Below are 15,012 nucleotides of genomic sequence, written 5' to 3'. Positions count from 1 at the left end.
TCGTAAAGGAGATAGTAAGCTATTAATTAGGAGTGGAATTGCTTTCAGATGTCGTCAAGAATTTCGTTATAAACCATCCTAAAAGATTATAATAGACTAAAATTATAATTTGTTATGAAATTATTGATAAAGAGTTCAAGAGATAAGACATAAGGGGAGAATACAACTATAAAATAAATCCAGGAATACAAAATAAATCCATTTCACTGCCACAAAATGTTCCGTAGCATTAATGTTATTCCTTAAGGGATAACATTGCACTAAAACGTTTCGTATTGCTCATTGTGGCCCACTAGAGGTAGTTAAAGGTGCGAAATGGCCTACTGGAAACGAGGATACATGAGTATAATACACCTTCCTATTAATGGCTGCACAGCTAATTAGAAAAACAATCGTACTATTTCCGAAATATTTCTGTCCCCCTCTCTTAGTCTCTGCTACAATATTTCGTAAACTTTTATTCCAAGCTTACCACTTCTCGAATTATAGTAAATTAATATTACGAATAAATAAAACTATAAATCAAGGAAAGCTTGATCATAAAATTACTTAAATTCCCATCTGTAATGAAAGAACAAACATAAATTTTAATTACTATTCTGTTTTCTGGCCGAAATTTAAAAAAATGTAACTTGACAACTTTCCACCATTAATTGAAGATGCTTCTTTGCTCAAGTAAACTTATTCTAATTTATAGTCTAAATACTTTCCTCATTTATAAGTCTCCCGATGTTTTCAATTATATACATTTATTCGATACAATAGCAATTTTAAATTTATTTAAAATTAAAGAAAAATATATGTATGATTTATATTTATTTTGGTCTAGAGTCTTTTCACATAATAATTTCTCTTTAGATACATATATATTTTTTTAATAATTGTAATCAAGGTTTATTTCAAAAGAAAATGCAAACTTTGAATAAGAAACAGTATTTTTCATAAAATATACAAAAAAAAAATAAACATTTTATTTTATTTTCACATGTTTTAAATTAATTCTTTATTTGAATAACGACTACGTACGTAATTCGTAATACTTTCTATAATACGCATATGACGTATTTTTTTTTTTTTTTAAATTAAATATATGAATACCAACACATTGTTAACAAACAGCCTTTTCTTTCATTTATACTCCAAGAAAGCTGCAGTATAAATTTCGGTAACATATTTCCGACAGTAAATTGATTCAAAAATGTTAGATATCAGTTAAAAAAAAAAATTCGAAATTTGGTACAAACTATTCCATCTCACACAACGTACTTATTTATGCAAATTCGAACCGTAACGCATTGCAAGATGTGTTGTCAGGTCTGATTTTATTTTGGAAAGCTATTGTCTGGAGTTTAAAAACTGCTCTCTGGCGGAAATGGTTACTGATTACCGCGAAATCTCCTTTTATCTCTTTTCCCACAATCTCTAACCACTGCCCAACGCAATTTCATTATCTCATTGATCCAAACTGCGGCTTTTGGTTAGATTTAACAAAGTTGGCATAAGCATAATATCGGCGATATAATAACTGGCATACACATGCTCAAACATGCATAGAAAATGTTTTAGTACAAGCATGATTACGAGTGCGTAATAGTAACTACGATTTCTGTGTAATTACCATACTTCCGCTCAAGCATGCTTGTGGGGAAAGATTAATTTTGCTTGTCAACCTGCCTAATCAAAGGAACACCGCGTATATAAAGTAAAACCTTAAAAACACTAACTCTCAGATCATAAGTAAAATATATAATAAAAAGATAAAATAAAAAAAACAAGTTCAAAACTAAAGAATATTTTTTTTTTGCCACAACATAGAACATGTAATTCTACACTCTCCGAAGAAGGAGAACTCCATAAAACGGGCCTACTTTTACCGTTTTACGTCTGTTTCTCAAATAAACATAAAATATTTTAAATGGCCGTTCCTCGTGGTTATAAAATTCGAATAACTTTATTGGTACGCTTGTTAATGAGGATACCATAACCACGAATTTCACCCCCGAAAAAATAAATAAAATCCTTCTGTCACTCTAGATTTATGGGATACAACGTGACAGCCTCTCACAAAATGCCCACGTTTGAAGGAATAAATTAAATTAGATATATAATTTAGTTAATCAATAAATAAGAACAATCTTATCTTATAATAGCATTAATAATATGTAGCATTAATCTAAAATATTTTCAATATTGGTATATTTTTTAATGAATTGTTTTGATTAATCAAAATACTTATTAACTAAAAATAATTTAATTTTACTGGCGAAGCATATACATAGTTTAATGAACATGAATTTTAATAATGAAAGGTAGTAAGTAATAAAGTTTCTTAAATTCAAAATTCTTCTAATTTTTTCATGTTTCTAGTTTAAGACCAATTTAAAATTATAACAGTATTTCCAGACGAAATTATAAGTAAATGATATATTTTTGGCCCGTATTTTTTTTTTTTACAAATATTCCCCTAAACTATCAGCTCAAGTTGAAGTTTGATTGAGTAAATTCTTCAATTGATTCTTTAAACAAATCATGGAAAAATAGGCGTCACAAGTTATTGAGAATATAAATGCTTAAGAGTATGTATATAACTCGAGCATCAAACAAGATCATTGTGTCAAATAAAAGTAGTAAACGAATATCATAAATTAATTTATTATATTTGTTGGAAAATAAATTAAATATAATTTTCTTATAGCACATTATGTAATGATAAATAACATATCGTCACATACAAGGCAGAGATCCTCATAACATGCAGCTCGCATCGCCCACTCGAGTTACATAAACCTTTAAATTGCCCACTTTAAATGGCTCTCCTTTCTAGGCAAATTCAGTCTGATTCCTCATTTAAAATTCACTACGCTTAACTCCTATTTTTTAAAAAAATAAAATCTGTATAAATTTGAATATTTTACCTCTCTTATATTCTTCCACAATTTTTTTTTTTTGTTAGCGTAAAAACTGCGTCAGTTGATAGCGAAGAAATATATAAAAGTGTTTTATAATTTTATATGCATGGGAACATTCCTGAGGCCAGATTAAATTTAATATTTTTTTACGACGATTTCAAGTACAAAAACTACAGATTTATTTTACCGGCTACAGAGGAGGTTTATCCTTACAAGAATGTTTATTGAATATATATTAGAAAATATGAACTTTAGAAAAATTGTATTTTTAAAATAAATTCGATTAGGAAAAAATGAAAGTCATTTCATAAATTGACACCTAAATAATAGTAGAAAATCAATTGCCCTTCCCTGACATTTTCAATATCAAGGAAGGGCATGGCACAAGTTATAGGACCTAAATGCCAACTGAACTAACTGTATTTGTTTCCTAAAAACGTACCATGTGATAAGTCTTAGAGGTAATAATTACTCAGGAATAATAACTATTGCCATATTAATTTTTTAAGAAAAAAAATCTATTTAACAAGATTTTTTTTCTAATCTTGATTTATTTTTGAAGAAAAATGAATCTATTAAACACGATTGAACCCCTAAATTTTAACTCATCGACTATCTTTTAATGAATTTCAAAGAGTTCAGAATCTTATAATTGAAAAAAAAATGAAATATCTAAATAATAATATATAACACGAGTATGATATATAATTATAATGTAGAAATAATGTATAAAACGAGCGTGGATGACTCACTATTGGGTTTACGCCCTTAAGGCCTAACAACAAAAAATTTACTGCTATATTATTATTACTCATTTTCGTTTTGTATCCACCGTTCAGACAAAATTTTATTTCTTTTGTGTATAATCTTTAATTTTTAGATATTTACTTCAAATTAGATTATACTTATCTTCAAATAAAACAAATTACTTAACTTAAATTTTTATTTGTTTTCATACTAGTAAATTATTGATTATTAATTATATTGTATTAAGACCTCGTCCATCTGTATGGAGCTCGTCTGAAGACCAGTACTTATAAAAAAAAACACCTGACCAAGATAAAGATGAATTTCGATTCTCATAAAATTTGAATTATAGAAAATTAAAGTAACAGAATTAAAAAAATATTACATTATTTTAGTATAGTAAAACAAGTAATGATCAATATTTCTATCCACCATTATTACGAAACTACTGTCCTACTTAAAAGAAAATATAAATGATAGTTTCAATATTGATAAAATTAAAAACAAAACAAAAATAAAACAGAGATTGTCGATAGAACATTTAATAAAATAGTAATAAACAACTATACCTTATTATGTAAGACACTGCACTTATAATATTTCTTGTGATATATACCTGTAAAAAAATATACAAATTAATTAAAAAAAACATTCAAAAAAGTCTACAATTTCTAAATTTATGTATATTAAAAATTAACTTCGTCCATTCAAAACTAATATAATTTATAAAAATTATCGGACTACAAAGTACCCAAACAGCGCCGGTTTATTCATATAGGCAAACTGTCTAAGGTTACCAGGTGTTTTAGGACCCAGGGGAAAAAATATATAATAAACAAACTTAATTTGTAAGATTCGTATTTTCTGGAGGTCTTGTGCGACTTAATTCGGTCATATACTTGAAGGCTAATTTCCTCGTGACAAATACCTGTCATGCAAGTAATTAAATAGAACAACAGTGCCTAAATATTATATCCTTATAGTAAACCTACCTATTAATTTTGTCAATTAATGATAAAAATTGATGATTAATACAACAAACAACTTTCACCATAGCGAATAACGAACAGGAAACAAACAAGTTTATAAGTTAATTTAAGGTTAGTGTTATAAGGTCCGACAGATAACGGTTAAGGCGTCTACATGTGACAGTAAACTGTCGAGCTTGCCCTGTTAATTCATAGTACTATCAAGTACCAGCTATCACAGTCACCTTAGAACCTATTGGTCAATTTTTAATACAGGAATCGATTGAAGAAGCTTTAGAATTCAATTCATGATCCCTGTTAATATTTTCAATTTTTTTTTTAATTTTCTTTTTTAAGGTAATTACATCAATATACTCGTGTATACATGAAAACAGCATGGACTTTATTTACGATGCTGACGAACTAAAATTGTCTCACTATTTATGACAAATCCGTTATTCCGATTTTGGGTTCAGTAATTAATCAAGCGTTTATACATATTCATCTAACCTAATTCCTGTTTCAAAAGTTGCATCTGGTCATACTACAGTTTCGAGAGATCGTGAGAAACTGTCCCCTTATTGTTAACGGTTAACTAAAGGAATTTAACGGTTAATATATATCTAATTACTGGTTTAAAGCAAAACCAAATTAAAGGTACCATTGATAGTGCTCCTACATCTAGCGTAAGTGGTAAGGGAAATTTCATAAACTATTATGGCTATTATAAATTCGAAAAAAGGAAATCTGAAGACCAGCAAAGGCGTTAATCATTTGAGACTTAACTTGGATACAAATTATTTTATTTAAAGAGCAAAAAATTATTATTTTTCTGTTGCTAACTTAGTATTTTAAGGTTTCTTGAGGTGGGAATGACGAACATAAATTTATTATTCTTGTAAATGTTATAATGAAGAAAAAAAATTTCCATAGAAACTTGTACAGAATATTTCAAGTACACGTAGGTCCAAAGTATAAATTTTTGCTGATACCGGTCCAGTTTAGATGATTTTAGTTTTGTATCGTAGAAACTTTCACTATCGTTAAAAATAATAATCTTGTAAATGTGCAGTTTTGGAATTATTAGAAAAAAGTTCATTTTACATTATGAATAATTTTTTAAGACAGGAAATTGCAAGCCGATTCCGACTATTACACAGCACTTTAGATAAACGGTCTGAACTTCCAATACATTACAAATGATTGATGACTGTAATAAGGTCTATCTGGACGTACGGAGTTGAGCTTTAGGGCTCCCCTAAACCTTTGAATTTGTCTCGTATCCAATCCTTACAATCCAAAATCCTTCGTAATACTACGTCATAAATAAAATCATCCATAAAGACCTTAATGTTCCATATGTAACCGATCAAGCCTGAACAAGATATCACTCCTTCCACTATAAACTCCCTAACCAACCAAACCCACCTGTTTCTAACCTTGCTTCCACTTCCATTCCTGACAATCCTCCGAGATGCTTGAAAAGAAGATGGCTACGAGACCTTCTATTGTAAAAACGTTATTAGAGTGCTACCAATGGGTAGTTTCTTTACACTTCTGTATCACTCTTAATAAACATACATCATGTACAGTATCATTATAAACTTACATCAAATTTACAGGAGGTATCATTATGTAAGGTTGTAAATTTGAATAAAGATATAAAAAAAAATTAATAAATAATTTTTTATAAATCTCTTAGGGCTTGAATTTTTTGAAACCCAGTAATAGGACAATTGATCTACATTTATAGCATACGGTGAATCAACCAATAATTTAAACTTTACAAGACTTATTCATTGAGATGGAAAAGGGTTACCTTGTGTTAACTATTCCTCTAATTAAAGCCAATCCCCTAAAGAAGACTCACTTGAAAAAGGAAATCACGGTAAAAATAACTTTAACACCCAGTTTATATTGAACTACCTAAAAACCAAAATTAAAATAATCTAAAGCAGCCATTAAAAAAAATTAGAAGTTTTATAAATAACAATTATGATAGTCTAGTTGTGTAAAAATGTTACAATAGAGTAGAAATAAAAAAAGTATAGAACAAGAATTACAATTTTTCAAAAAATAATCCGATTGATAGTATGTAAAATAATTTAATATTACTATAAAAATGAATTAAAATATGGTTACTTCCATTAAGAAAATGAGACTGCAGTTACACCACTAGTTTTATTTCTGAAAATATTTTAGTCTGACAAACCCCAACCGAACCAAGAACGCACGACGCTGGCCCGATTTCGGCCATTGGATAGCACGAAGCGGCAATCATCCCAGCATCTGACATCGTTCGAGGTTACGAAACGTTATCGTTAGCTGGTCGTAGCACCTGTTTGCAGGACTTCGCTCCGTTCTTGTTGCATTCACTACTTACGAAACGATACAAAAATGGCTGCAAACAGCTCTATCTACAAGTTGTAATTTTGAAATTCAGGAATTTTTCGTGATGAGGAAGTCGTATCATATACCGTTATAGGAATATTCTATACTAGGTAGGGTAAGTTATAACACCATTACTTGCTCAAACATTGCAGATATTTTATCACAATTAAAATTCTAGATGAAATTTTATGCATATTGACAAAGATCATTGCACAATAATTTAATTCATAATATGACAAACATTGTTGAAGAAAGTAGAATATTTGGAAACATAAAATTTAAAAGAGAGGCCTTGGTTGGCCGAATGTTTTAAGCCACATATAAAATTCTCGGATCAGAAGCGTGTCCGTTCAAAACTCGGCAGGTTGACTTTTTTCGTGGGGAACACTCAGAATAAATCTACTTTCCTGACCTATGTTGAAGGCCTTAAGAACGTTAAACCCCAACTAAAAAAAACAATCTAATACCTTTGGTAAACAGGCATACCTACTCATCCATTGCTATTCAACTACTTACTGTATTAATAGTGGAAATTGATTTTATTTGATCTAAAAAAAAACAAAACAGTTTTTTTGAGCTGTCATCAAGAAAATAGTTTTTTTTTAAAATATCTTTATTGAAATTTACAACTGTATATTATATAATACATTTAATTATTACACATAGTAAATTTGATCTCAGTTAAAATATAGTGTTACAGGCGTGTAGAGACACTACCCATTGGTAGCACTCTCACATAAAAATAGATTTAATGAAAGAAAAAAAAATCATAAAGTAACCTAATTATCAGAGCCACGTACTCAATTTTTATTATTTATTTATAACCAGATTTGGTTGGTGGGCCTTTTATGGCTATTAATAAACAAATATATCAGCTTTTAACAATTGATTATTCTATCACAAAAAAAAAAAAACTATAAAGATTAAAATGTTATGAAATGAAATAAAATAGCCTTTTATTTATGCAATATATCAAAATCATTACAAAATACAATAAAAATATTAAAAGAAGATAGAGAGAAAAAAAATTGAAAAATATTATAATTATTGAATAATTTTCGTTAATAAAAATAAATAGCGAACAAATAAAATAAAAAATAAATGCATCTAAGGAATGACAATAATAAATATGTAATTAAATAATAAAAAAATACCAATCAGATACTCAAAGCTTTAAACTTCAAACTTTTGTTTTAAGATGTTCATATATAGATTTATGTAAGATATTAGTAACAAAAAGTAAGTGAAAATAATTTAAGTGTGTTTAAGCTTGAATATTAAACATCGATAACATTATTGTACCTCGATAATGTTAATTGATTATCAGTTTCATTTCGATCTTAATTTTGAAATCGAAATCTTTGAGGCTAAAACATTCCTGTGTTAAAGCCTGAATTGCAACAATTAGAGATGACAGAGAACGCAAATACCTTGACAGGTATACGAGAGATGAGGTATTAGATCACTGTCAAATTCTAGACAGAGGGCTTTTGGACAGTGACAGAGCTTTCATTAATAGGGAATGACTGGCGTCGTTCCTTTGGCACAAAATACATCAGGGAAAATTCTTTCTTCGTCTCTGAGCTTCCCCCACTCAATCGTTTACTTCCATTTTTAAATAAAAATAAAAATTGAAACTCAGAATAAAATTTATTTAAAAATAATTCAGGCATATCTATACTGCTATATTATATAGGGTATCATGATAAATCGAGTAAATAGTTGGGGTTCAATTGTAAGCAATATCTCAGTTTTTCTAATATCTATAAAATGAATTAGGGTACAACGAAAATTATTTTATTTTTTTTTTGGTCAATGAAGAGACTCATATATTTTAAATCTTAGGCTAATTAAAACATATTTTTTTTATTTAAGTGTAAATGATCAGGATAAAATATTTATGGTTATGCAGAAAAATAACTTTTTTTTGTACATAAATTATTACATTTTTTGAAGTTAGGAGGCATAACAGCTTAACATAGGGCGTTTTAGTCCTCATATGTTATGAAACTTTTAATCACATTAAAAGGCCACATCTGCATGTATGGATCATAATATTTTTTATTATATTTTTTTATAAAATAAAATCCATATAACATGTTGATATATTAATAACTAAACTGATCGAGATCAAATGATTAAGATGAATAGAATAATATTTAGTTTAAAACCATAATTTTTTGGATCTAATGATGTATTAATGATCGAAACGTGTACCTAATAAATAGAACTATCTTACTTGAAAAATAGAAAAACATAGATATCATTGTTCATAATGGGGATAGAAGACGTACAAAGTACCCTTGAAGTGACCAAATAGCAATTCATTTTAAAAAGCCAAAAACCATTTCCCAAGTATATAATAGTTAAATTAATTTACATAAATTAAAGACAGTATGCTTAATTATTGTTATGAGGATAATTATAATTATGTAAGTTGGATAAAGTCCGAAATTACATTAAGAATCGTTTGCGATTTTATATATCAAATGATTCCGTTAACCATTTCCCATAATATTTCAATAACTTATTATCAATTTTATTAAAATTTAAAAAAAAAAAAGAAATTTAATTATTTATTAGGCTGCAGTTTCCGTAATACGATTTTTTTTTCATATTTAAACTATTTCATAACTTTTTATTCCAAATTTTATAGTGTTATACACTAAATTCTGAAATTTTTTATAGCATAAAAATTAGGAATAGCTATTCTTCCCCAAATAGCAAATCAATTTATCAAGGAGATAATAGTTAAATTAATTATGGTAGTATGTTACATAATGATCATGAGAAAGGAAGAAAGTTGAATAAAGTCTGAAACCACTTAAAGCATCATTTGGTATTATGGCATTAGAGAAGAACGCTTCAATTCCTAAAATGAAAATTATCTTAAATAGTTTCACAACTCCTACGCTCAATTGAAAAAGACAAATATAACTGGATGATATAGTGCGAAAGGTTGAATCTCACCCTGCCAGAAAGAACAGCTAGGCGTCTGAAGGAATGTCGCAGCTACCGGGGTAACATTCATTCTTGATTTTCAATTTGTATACAATTAATTTTTAATTTGATACTTAGAATTCAATAAATTACTAACAAACAAATGTTTCGTGCTGAAGAGCAACTCAGGCAGAGTTGGTGAAGAAGTAATTAGTAAATGTAATTATTGCGGAACACGTGATATTGGTGTTCCGCAATAATTGTAATTCGCAATTAAAATTATGACCTGAGCCAAAATAATTACATTTACTAATTACTATCAAATGTAATTGTGATTACTGGATTAAAAGATATACAGAAAATACAAGTACATAAAAAGATTCATGCAGGAGGATCAAAACAAAAAATTATAATAAATATATCCGTATTTTAAGTTGAAATTTATAATTAATTACTTTATAATTACTTATATATTTTACTTTATAATTTAATACTGGTTTCCAACTCGAACATTTTAAAAACCTGGCCATAAGGTTATAGCAGATAACAATAAATGTTATCAAAGAAAATACATTTTTGTCCCTTAAATGAAAATATAAGCATCATGGAAAACGTATCCGGAACTAAATAAAATGTAGTAACTACTGAATTGACCAAGTAATTATTTCTTTTACAACTAGTAAGACTGTAAGCTTGTTGTGTGATTAATCATAAAATGCTTCTATAATTTAAGGGATTCTAGGAAGCCCAATTAAAGAATGGCATATTTGTTCGCTGTTTATAGAGTTTAGAGATTTAAATTTAAATTTATCACTCAAGTGCTTATTGACATTTTTTCAAATTTATTGTTTTTTAATATATTTATGAGTGCTTTTTTTTTTTTTATGAACGTACATTTCAAATTAGAAATTTTTAGTTCCTGGAAAAGTGGTTATGAGGATTATTGTAAATATTGGTTTTTAATCCTTTGATATTCTTTTAAATATAATATTTTTTTAGTACTACATTACTTGTGTTTGATGAGCGTTAAATCTAATGAAGACATCTTACAAAATATTTATTGTTTTATGGTCACTTTTGGTAAGATTTCATAATCATTTGATGCAGATTTAGACAAAAAGTGAAATCATAGAACCTAACCGGCGAGTTTACGAAGGTTTAAAAAACTTTCAACACAATGTAAGCGAACCTTCACGATGGTCAGATAAGATATGAGAGCTTGAAAAGGAATCTAATTAGAACGCCAACGACCATATATTCCACTCGGTGGAAGTACAGCAAGAAGGGATGTATTAAACAATTAACAAAGGCATTACGCTACGGGCGCTAACACGAGAGCTGGCCAGACTAACCACATCCTTCGGCCAAAACTTCCTCGAGGTAATTAGGCCTATCTGTGTCAGCGGTGGTGTGCAATACACCAACAGCGGGCCATTACCCCACTTTTACACAGAGAAATAGAAAAAAAAACATAGTTGCCCCAAACTAATCAGGAACGGCATATTTCCCGAAGCGCAAAATAGTGTACTTGGCCCCAGAAGAGTGGTTATAACGGATCAAGCTTGGCAGATGGTGAGTGGCGCCTCTTGGCAAAAAATAACGACTCAGGTTAGGATTAGATCATCGCTCCATATATTTTTACCTCTTGTATTTGTAGGTTCTAACGGGGAGCATGAGCCAAGAAGTTAATAATGGTCTTCATGCTCCTAAATAAAGGCGACCTTATCAACTCAAGTCGGAATATGGAACATAAATTCGTTGGAAATGGACCCATTATTGATTAGTTCCGGGAATTTCAAGCCAGGAATTTGAAGTCTTATCAAACCATTTCAATGAGAATAAGAACTAACAGATATTTAAGACCATGAAATTGTGGATTGATGTACTGAGCTTAATAAAACGAGAAAATCGTGTATATATAAATAAGCACTTTCAGAACAAGGATTTTACCGAAAAAGCTGTAGAATTCCATTTTTTTCCGTACCCTTCATTAATTAGTACATTGTACATATAAAATGTATTATATCTTCTTTTACTGAATCTTCTCCCCTTAAAATTAAGCTCTCGCATTAGATATGTTTTCTTCTTCTCTTTAATTCATTCGAAATCTAAGCAATATCATGCTCATTCGTATAAACGATATAATATTATCAAGAAAGTCTATTAAACACATTAAAAACATTAGTAATTGATAATGGTAATCATCAAGTAAGATTTTACATAATAAGTATTTATTACCTTGTCTCATTTCAGTTATACAGTTAAGAATTAGTTATCCGTGAACTTGACCACGAATTCTACCTACTAACACCTCAGAGCAAGGCTGTATATCATATGCCTTAAATACTAAATTTCAGTATCCTACGATTTTTCAAAAAAGAAAAAACATTTTGCGAGACTTAGAAACCTTAATATATTAATTTTAAGCAAAAAAAATTAGGATTCAAAGTTTTTGCGATTGCAATACTAGACAATTGCAGAGCATATTTTATACATTTAGGTCTATTTGTATCTGTGTATGTTAATAAATTATATTAAATTTACTGTATGCATGATACCACGTTAGAGCTTAACGAAAGAAGTTATTACCATAAAAATTGATATTTGAAGAAACATAAAAATAAGAAGAATTAATCTAGATGAAAAAAAATTAAATTGTTGAAAAAGAAATTGGCATTTTTTCACTTAATTATTTTTTTTTAATACCAGGAAAATTTTTTAGCAGATTTTTTCCCTTTAAGAAATAATGGTTGTAATAGCATAAAGCATTCACACATATATTGAGATAATAATTAATTTATAGATTAAAATTAGCACTAAATTATTTATTATTTTACTTATTTATTTGTTTAATACTAGATCGGCCTAGTGGGCCTTACATGACTAATGTAAGAGGTAATTTGTTTTTTAACAATTGATTTATGGAGGGTATAGTCTCATACAAGAGACACCCCTAACTATGTAAAATGTAATAAATAAAACAAAAAATTAAGATAAAATAAATAGATTACAATAATAATTCTTAATAAAAGATAAAAGAAAAAAATACTAGAAATGATGACATTTATGGATTTAATAAAATAAATAATTGACTTCTAATGGATAAAAAGTAAGAAAGTAAAATTGAGAAAAAATTAAATCTTGGAGTGATAATAACAGAACTAATAAATATAGAATTTATAACAGGAGGTCCTGCCGCAGCCTGGGTTTCAGTCTTCGGGTTGCAGTTGGGTTTCCCAACTGTCGGTGACTGCTCCTTTAACTGTAGGTAACAGGGATTGGAACTTCATGAACTTTTTATGTAATCCTCTATTGTCTCTATATGTAACCCTATGTAATTGGCTGTATCAAACAAAACCAAGGAGAATCCACTGCAATTCTTACGGCTTTATTTTGAAAAGGTTGAATTTTTCATTCCTTTTCGTAAGAAGATGCCATTTCCCAGACTTCACAGCCATACATCAGTACTGGCCTGAGAATTGTTTTAAAAATAAGAATAGCACTAAATTATTTAGAAAACCGTAACTGTATAGAGAAGTTATCAAGTCTTGATTCAGACTAATGTAATGAAAACAAACAACCTTATCAGGGATCGAGATTAGCTTTGCGTAACAGCTACTGACTTTTGGTATTTCGCCCTTGAACCAACGCCCTCACTGGGCGGCCTTGGTGGGCCTAGCTTCATTCAAGCGAAACTTAATGAGAAGTTACTAGAAACATATAAATACATATATATATATATATATATATATATATATATATAATACATGCTTTTTTAGTTACGTGCAAATAAACATTCATTTTCGTTACAGGAATTCTTATAGGAAAATATAAGAATAAATTGTTTGATTAATGTATAAAACATCAAAGTGGATATTGGATTTGCAATACAACATAAAGTGGGTTAAGTCAAGATAGTAAAGATTTTAAAGATTTATAAAGGCGAAAGTCAGAAGGGTAAACAAATTTGTAATGTGGATTATTATAAAATTTGAGATATATAGTTAAAAAAAAAATTAAACAGTCTATGAACAGCTTTTTATCAAAGTGGAATAATGGGCGTGGCCAAGCGAAAGAAGTATACAGGGCAATATTGAGAATATAGGAATAGAGGTTATAGAACGTTTTCGTCTAAGGACAAAGGTGAATGGCAGGAATTCGTTACTTCGAAAGCTGATTGAACAGCGCAGTTACCTATCTGCAATGGAAGTACTCCATAATTGTTCACATTCCTAACGTTTACACAACAAATTCAATCGGCAAACAGGTAAAATAGCGAATCAGAGAGTACTCGTGACAGGGGAACCTCGAGGATAATAGAGGCCGGTAGATTTGGCAATAATTAGCTCCGATCTAGCAGGATAGGAGAGGAAGAGGATGTTGCAAGGGGCGGGAGTGTACCGGTGAAAGGCATGGGCCAGGAACAAGGTCGTTCGGCAACCCTCCTTCGGCCCCATCCATCTACCTCTATGGAAATCGATTAGCATATCTCCGGACCTCTATGTCATCTGCATAACTCTGTGTCAGCCCCTCAAGAGCAGTGGTCTTTAATGCTCAGATTTACAACGGATGAGGCAACGGTTAAGTAATGGGATGCTACATATTCCGAAAGAGGTCTATTAAGGGGTAATATCAATTCAGGGCGAAGTGTAATCATGCTAATGAAAGACTCACCGTGGTAAGATAATTTCGCAATCCTAATAAATCAGAATTGATTAAGATTCCTCAAGAGTGAGTATTCCATTCCTATTTTAAATGGTATTTTGTTTGTCGGAAGATGGTCCGGTGGCGGTCAATAAAGGAATCAAAATAGTAAAAGAAAACTATATATTGTTAACCAACGTTTCGCCCCACATTACAGGGCTTCGTCAGGGCTATCAGATTCCAACACAACGGACAACTCAAATAAAATAAAACTATTTTGATACCTTTATTGACCTCCACCCGGACTATCTTCCTACAATTTACTTCATACGGTCAATTATCTTATTCAAATTTAAATGATATTGCTTAATAAATGAAGTACAGAAATTAACATAAGAAAATCAAATCAAATT

At 29.4% G+C, this 15,012-nt stretch overlaps 1 protein-coding gene across 4 annotated transcripts in view; it reads right to left on the bottom strand.

The window, feature by feature from the left end:
* smash (smallish) overlaps window positions 1-15,012 on the bottom strand; it is a 240,744-nt gene that overhangs the window by 95,735 nt on the left and 129,997 nt on the right. The window lies entirely within an intron of this gene.

Source organism: Halyomorpha halys, unplaced genomic scaffold (genome assembly GCF_000696795.3).
Source record: "Halyomorpha halys isolate HHAL.00 unplaced genomic scaffold, Hhal_1.1 Scaffold1240.1, whole genome shotgun sequence".
NCBI lineage: Eukaryota > Metazoa > Arthropoda > Insecta > Hemiptera > Pentatomidae > Halyomorpha > Halyomorpha halys.
The sequence above is the reverse complement of the archived record's forward strand: the minus strand, read 5'-3'. Positions and strand labels throughout refer to the sequence as shown.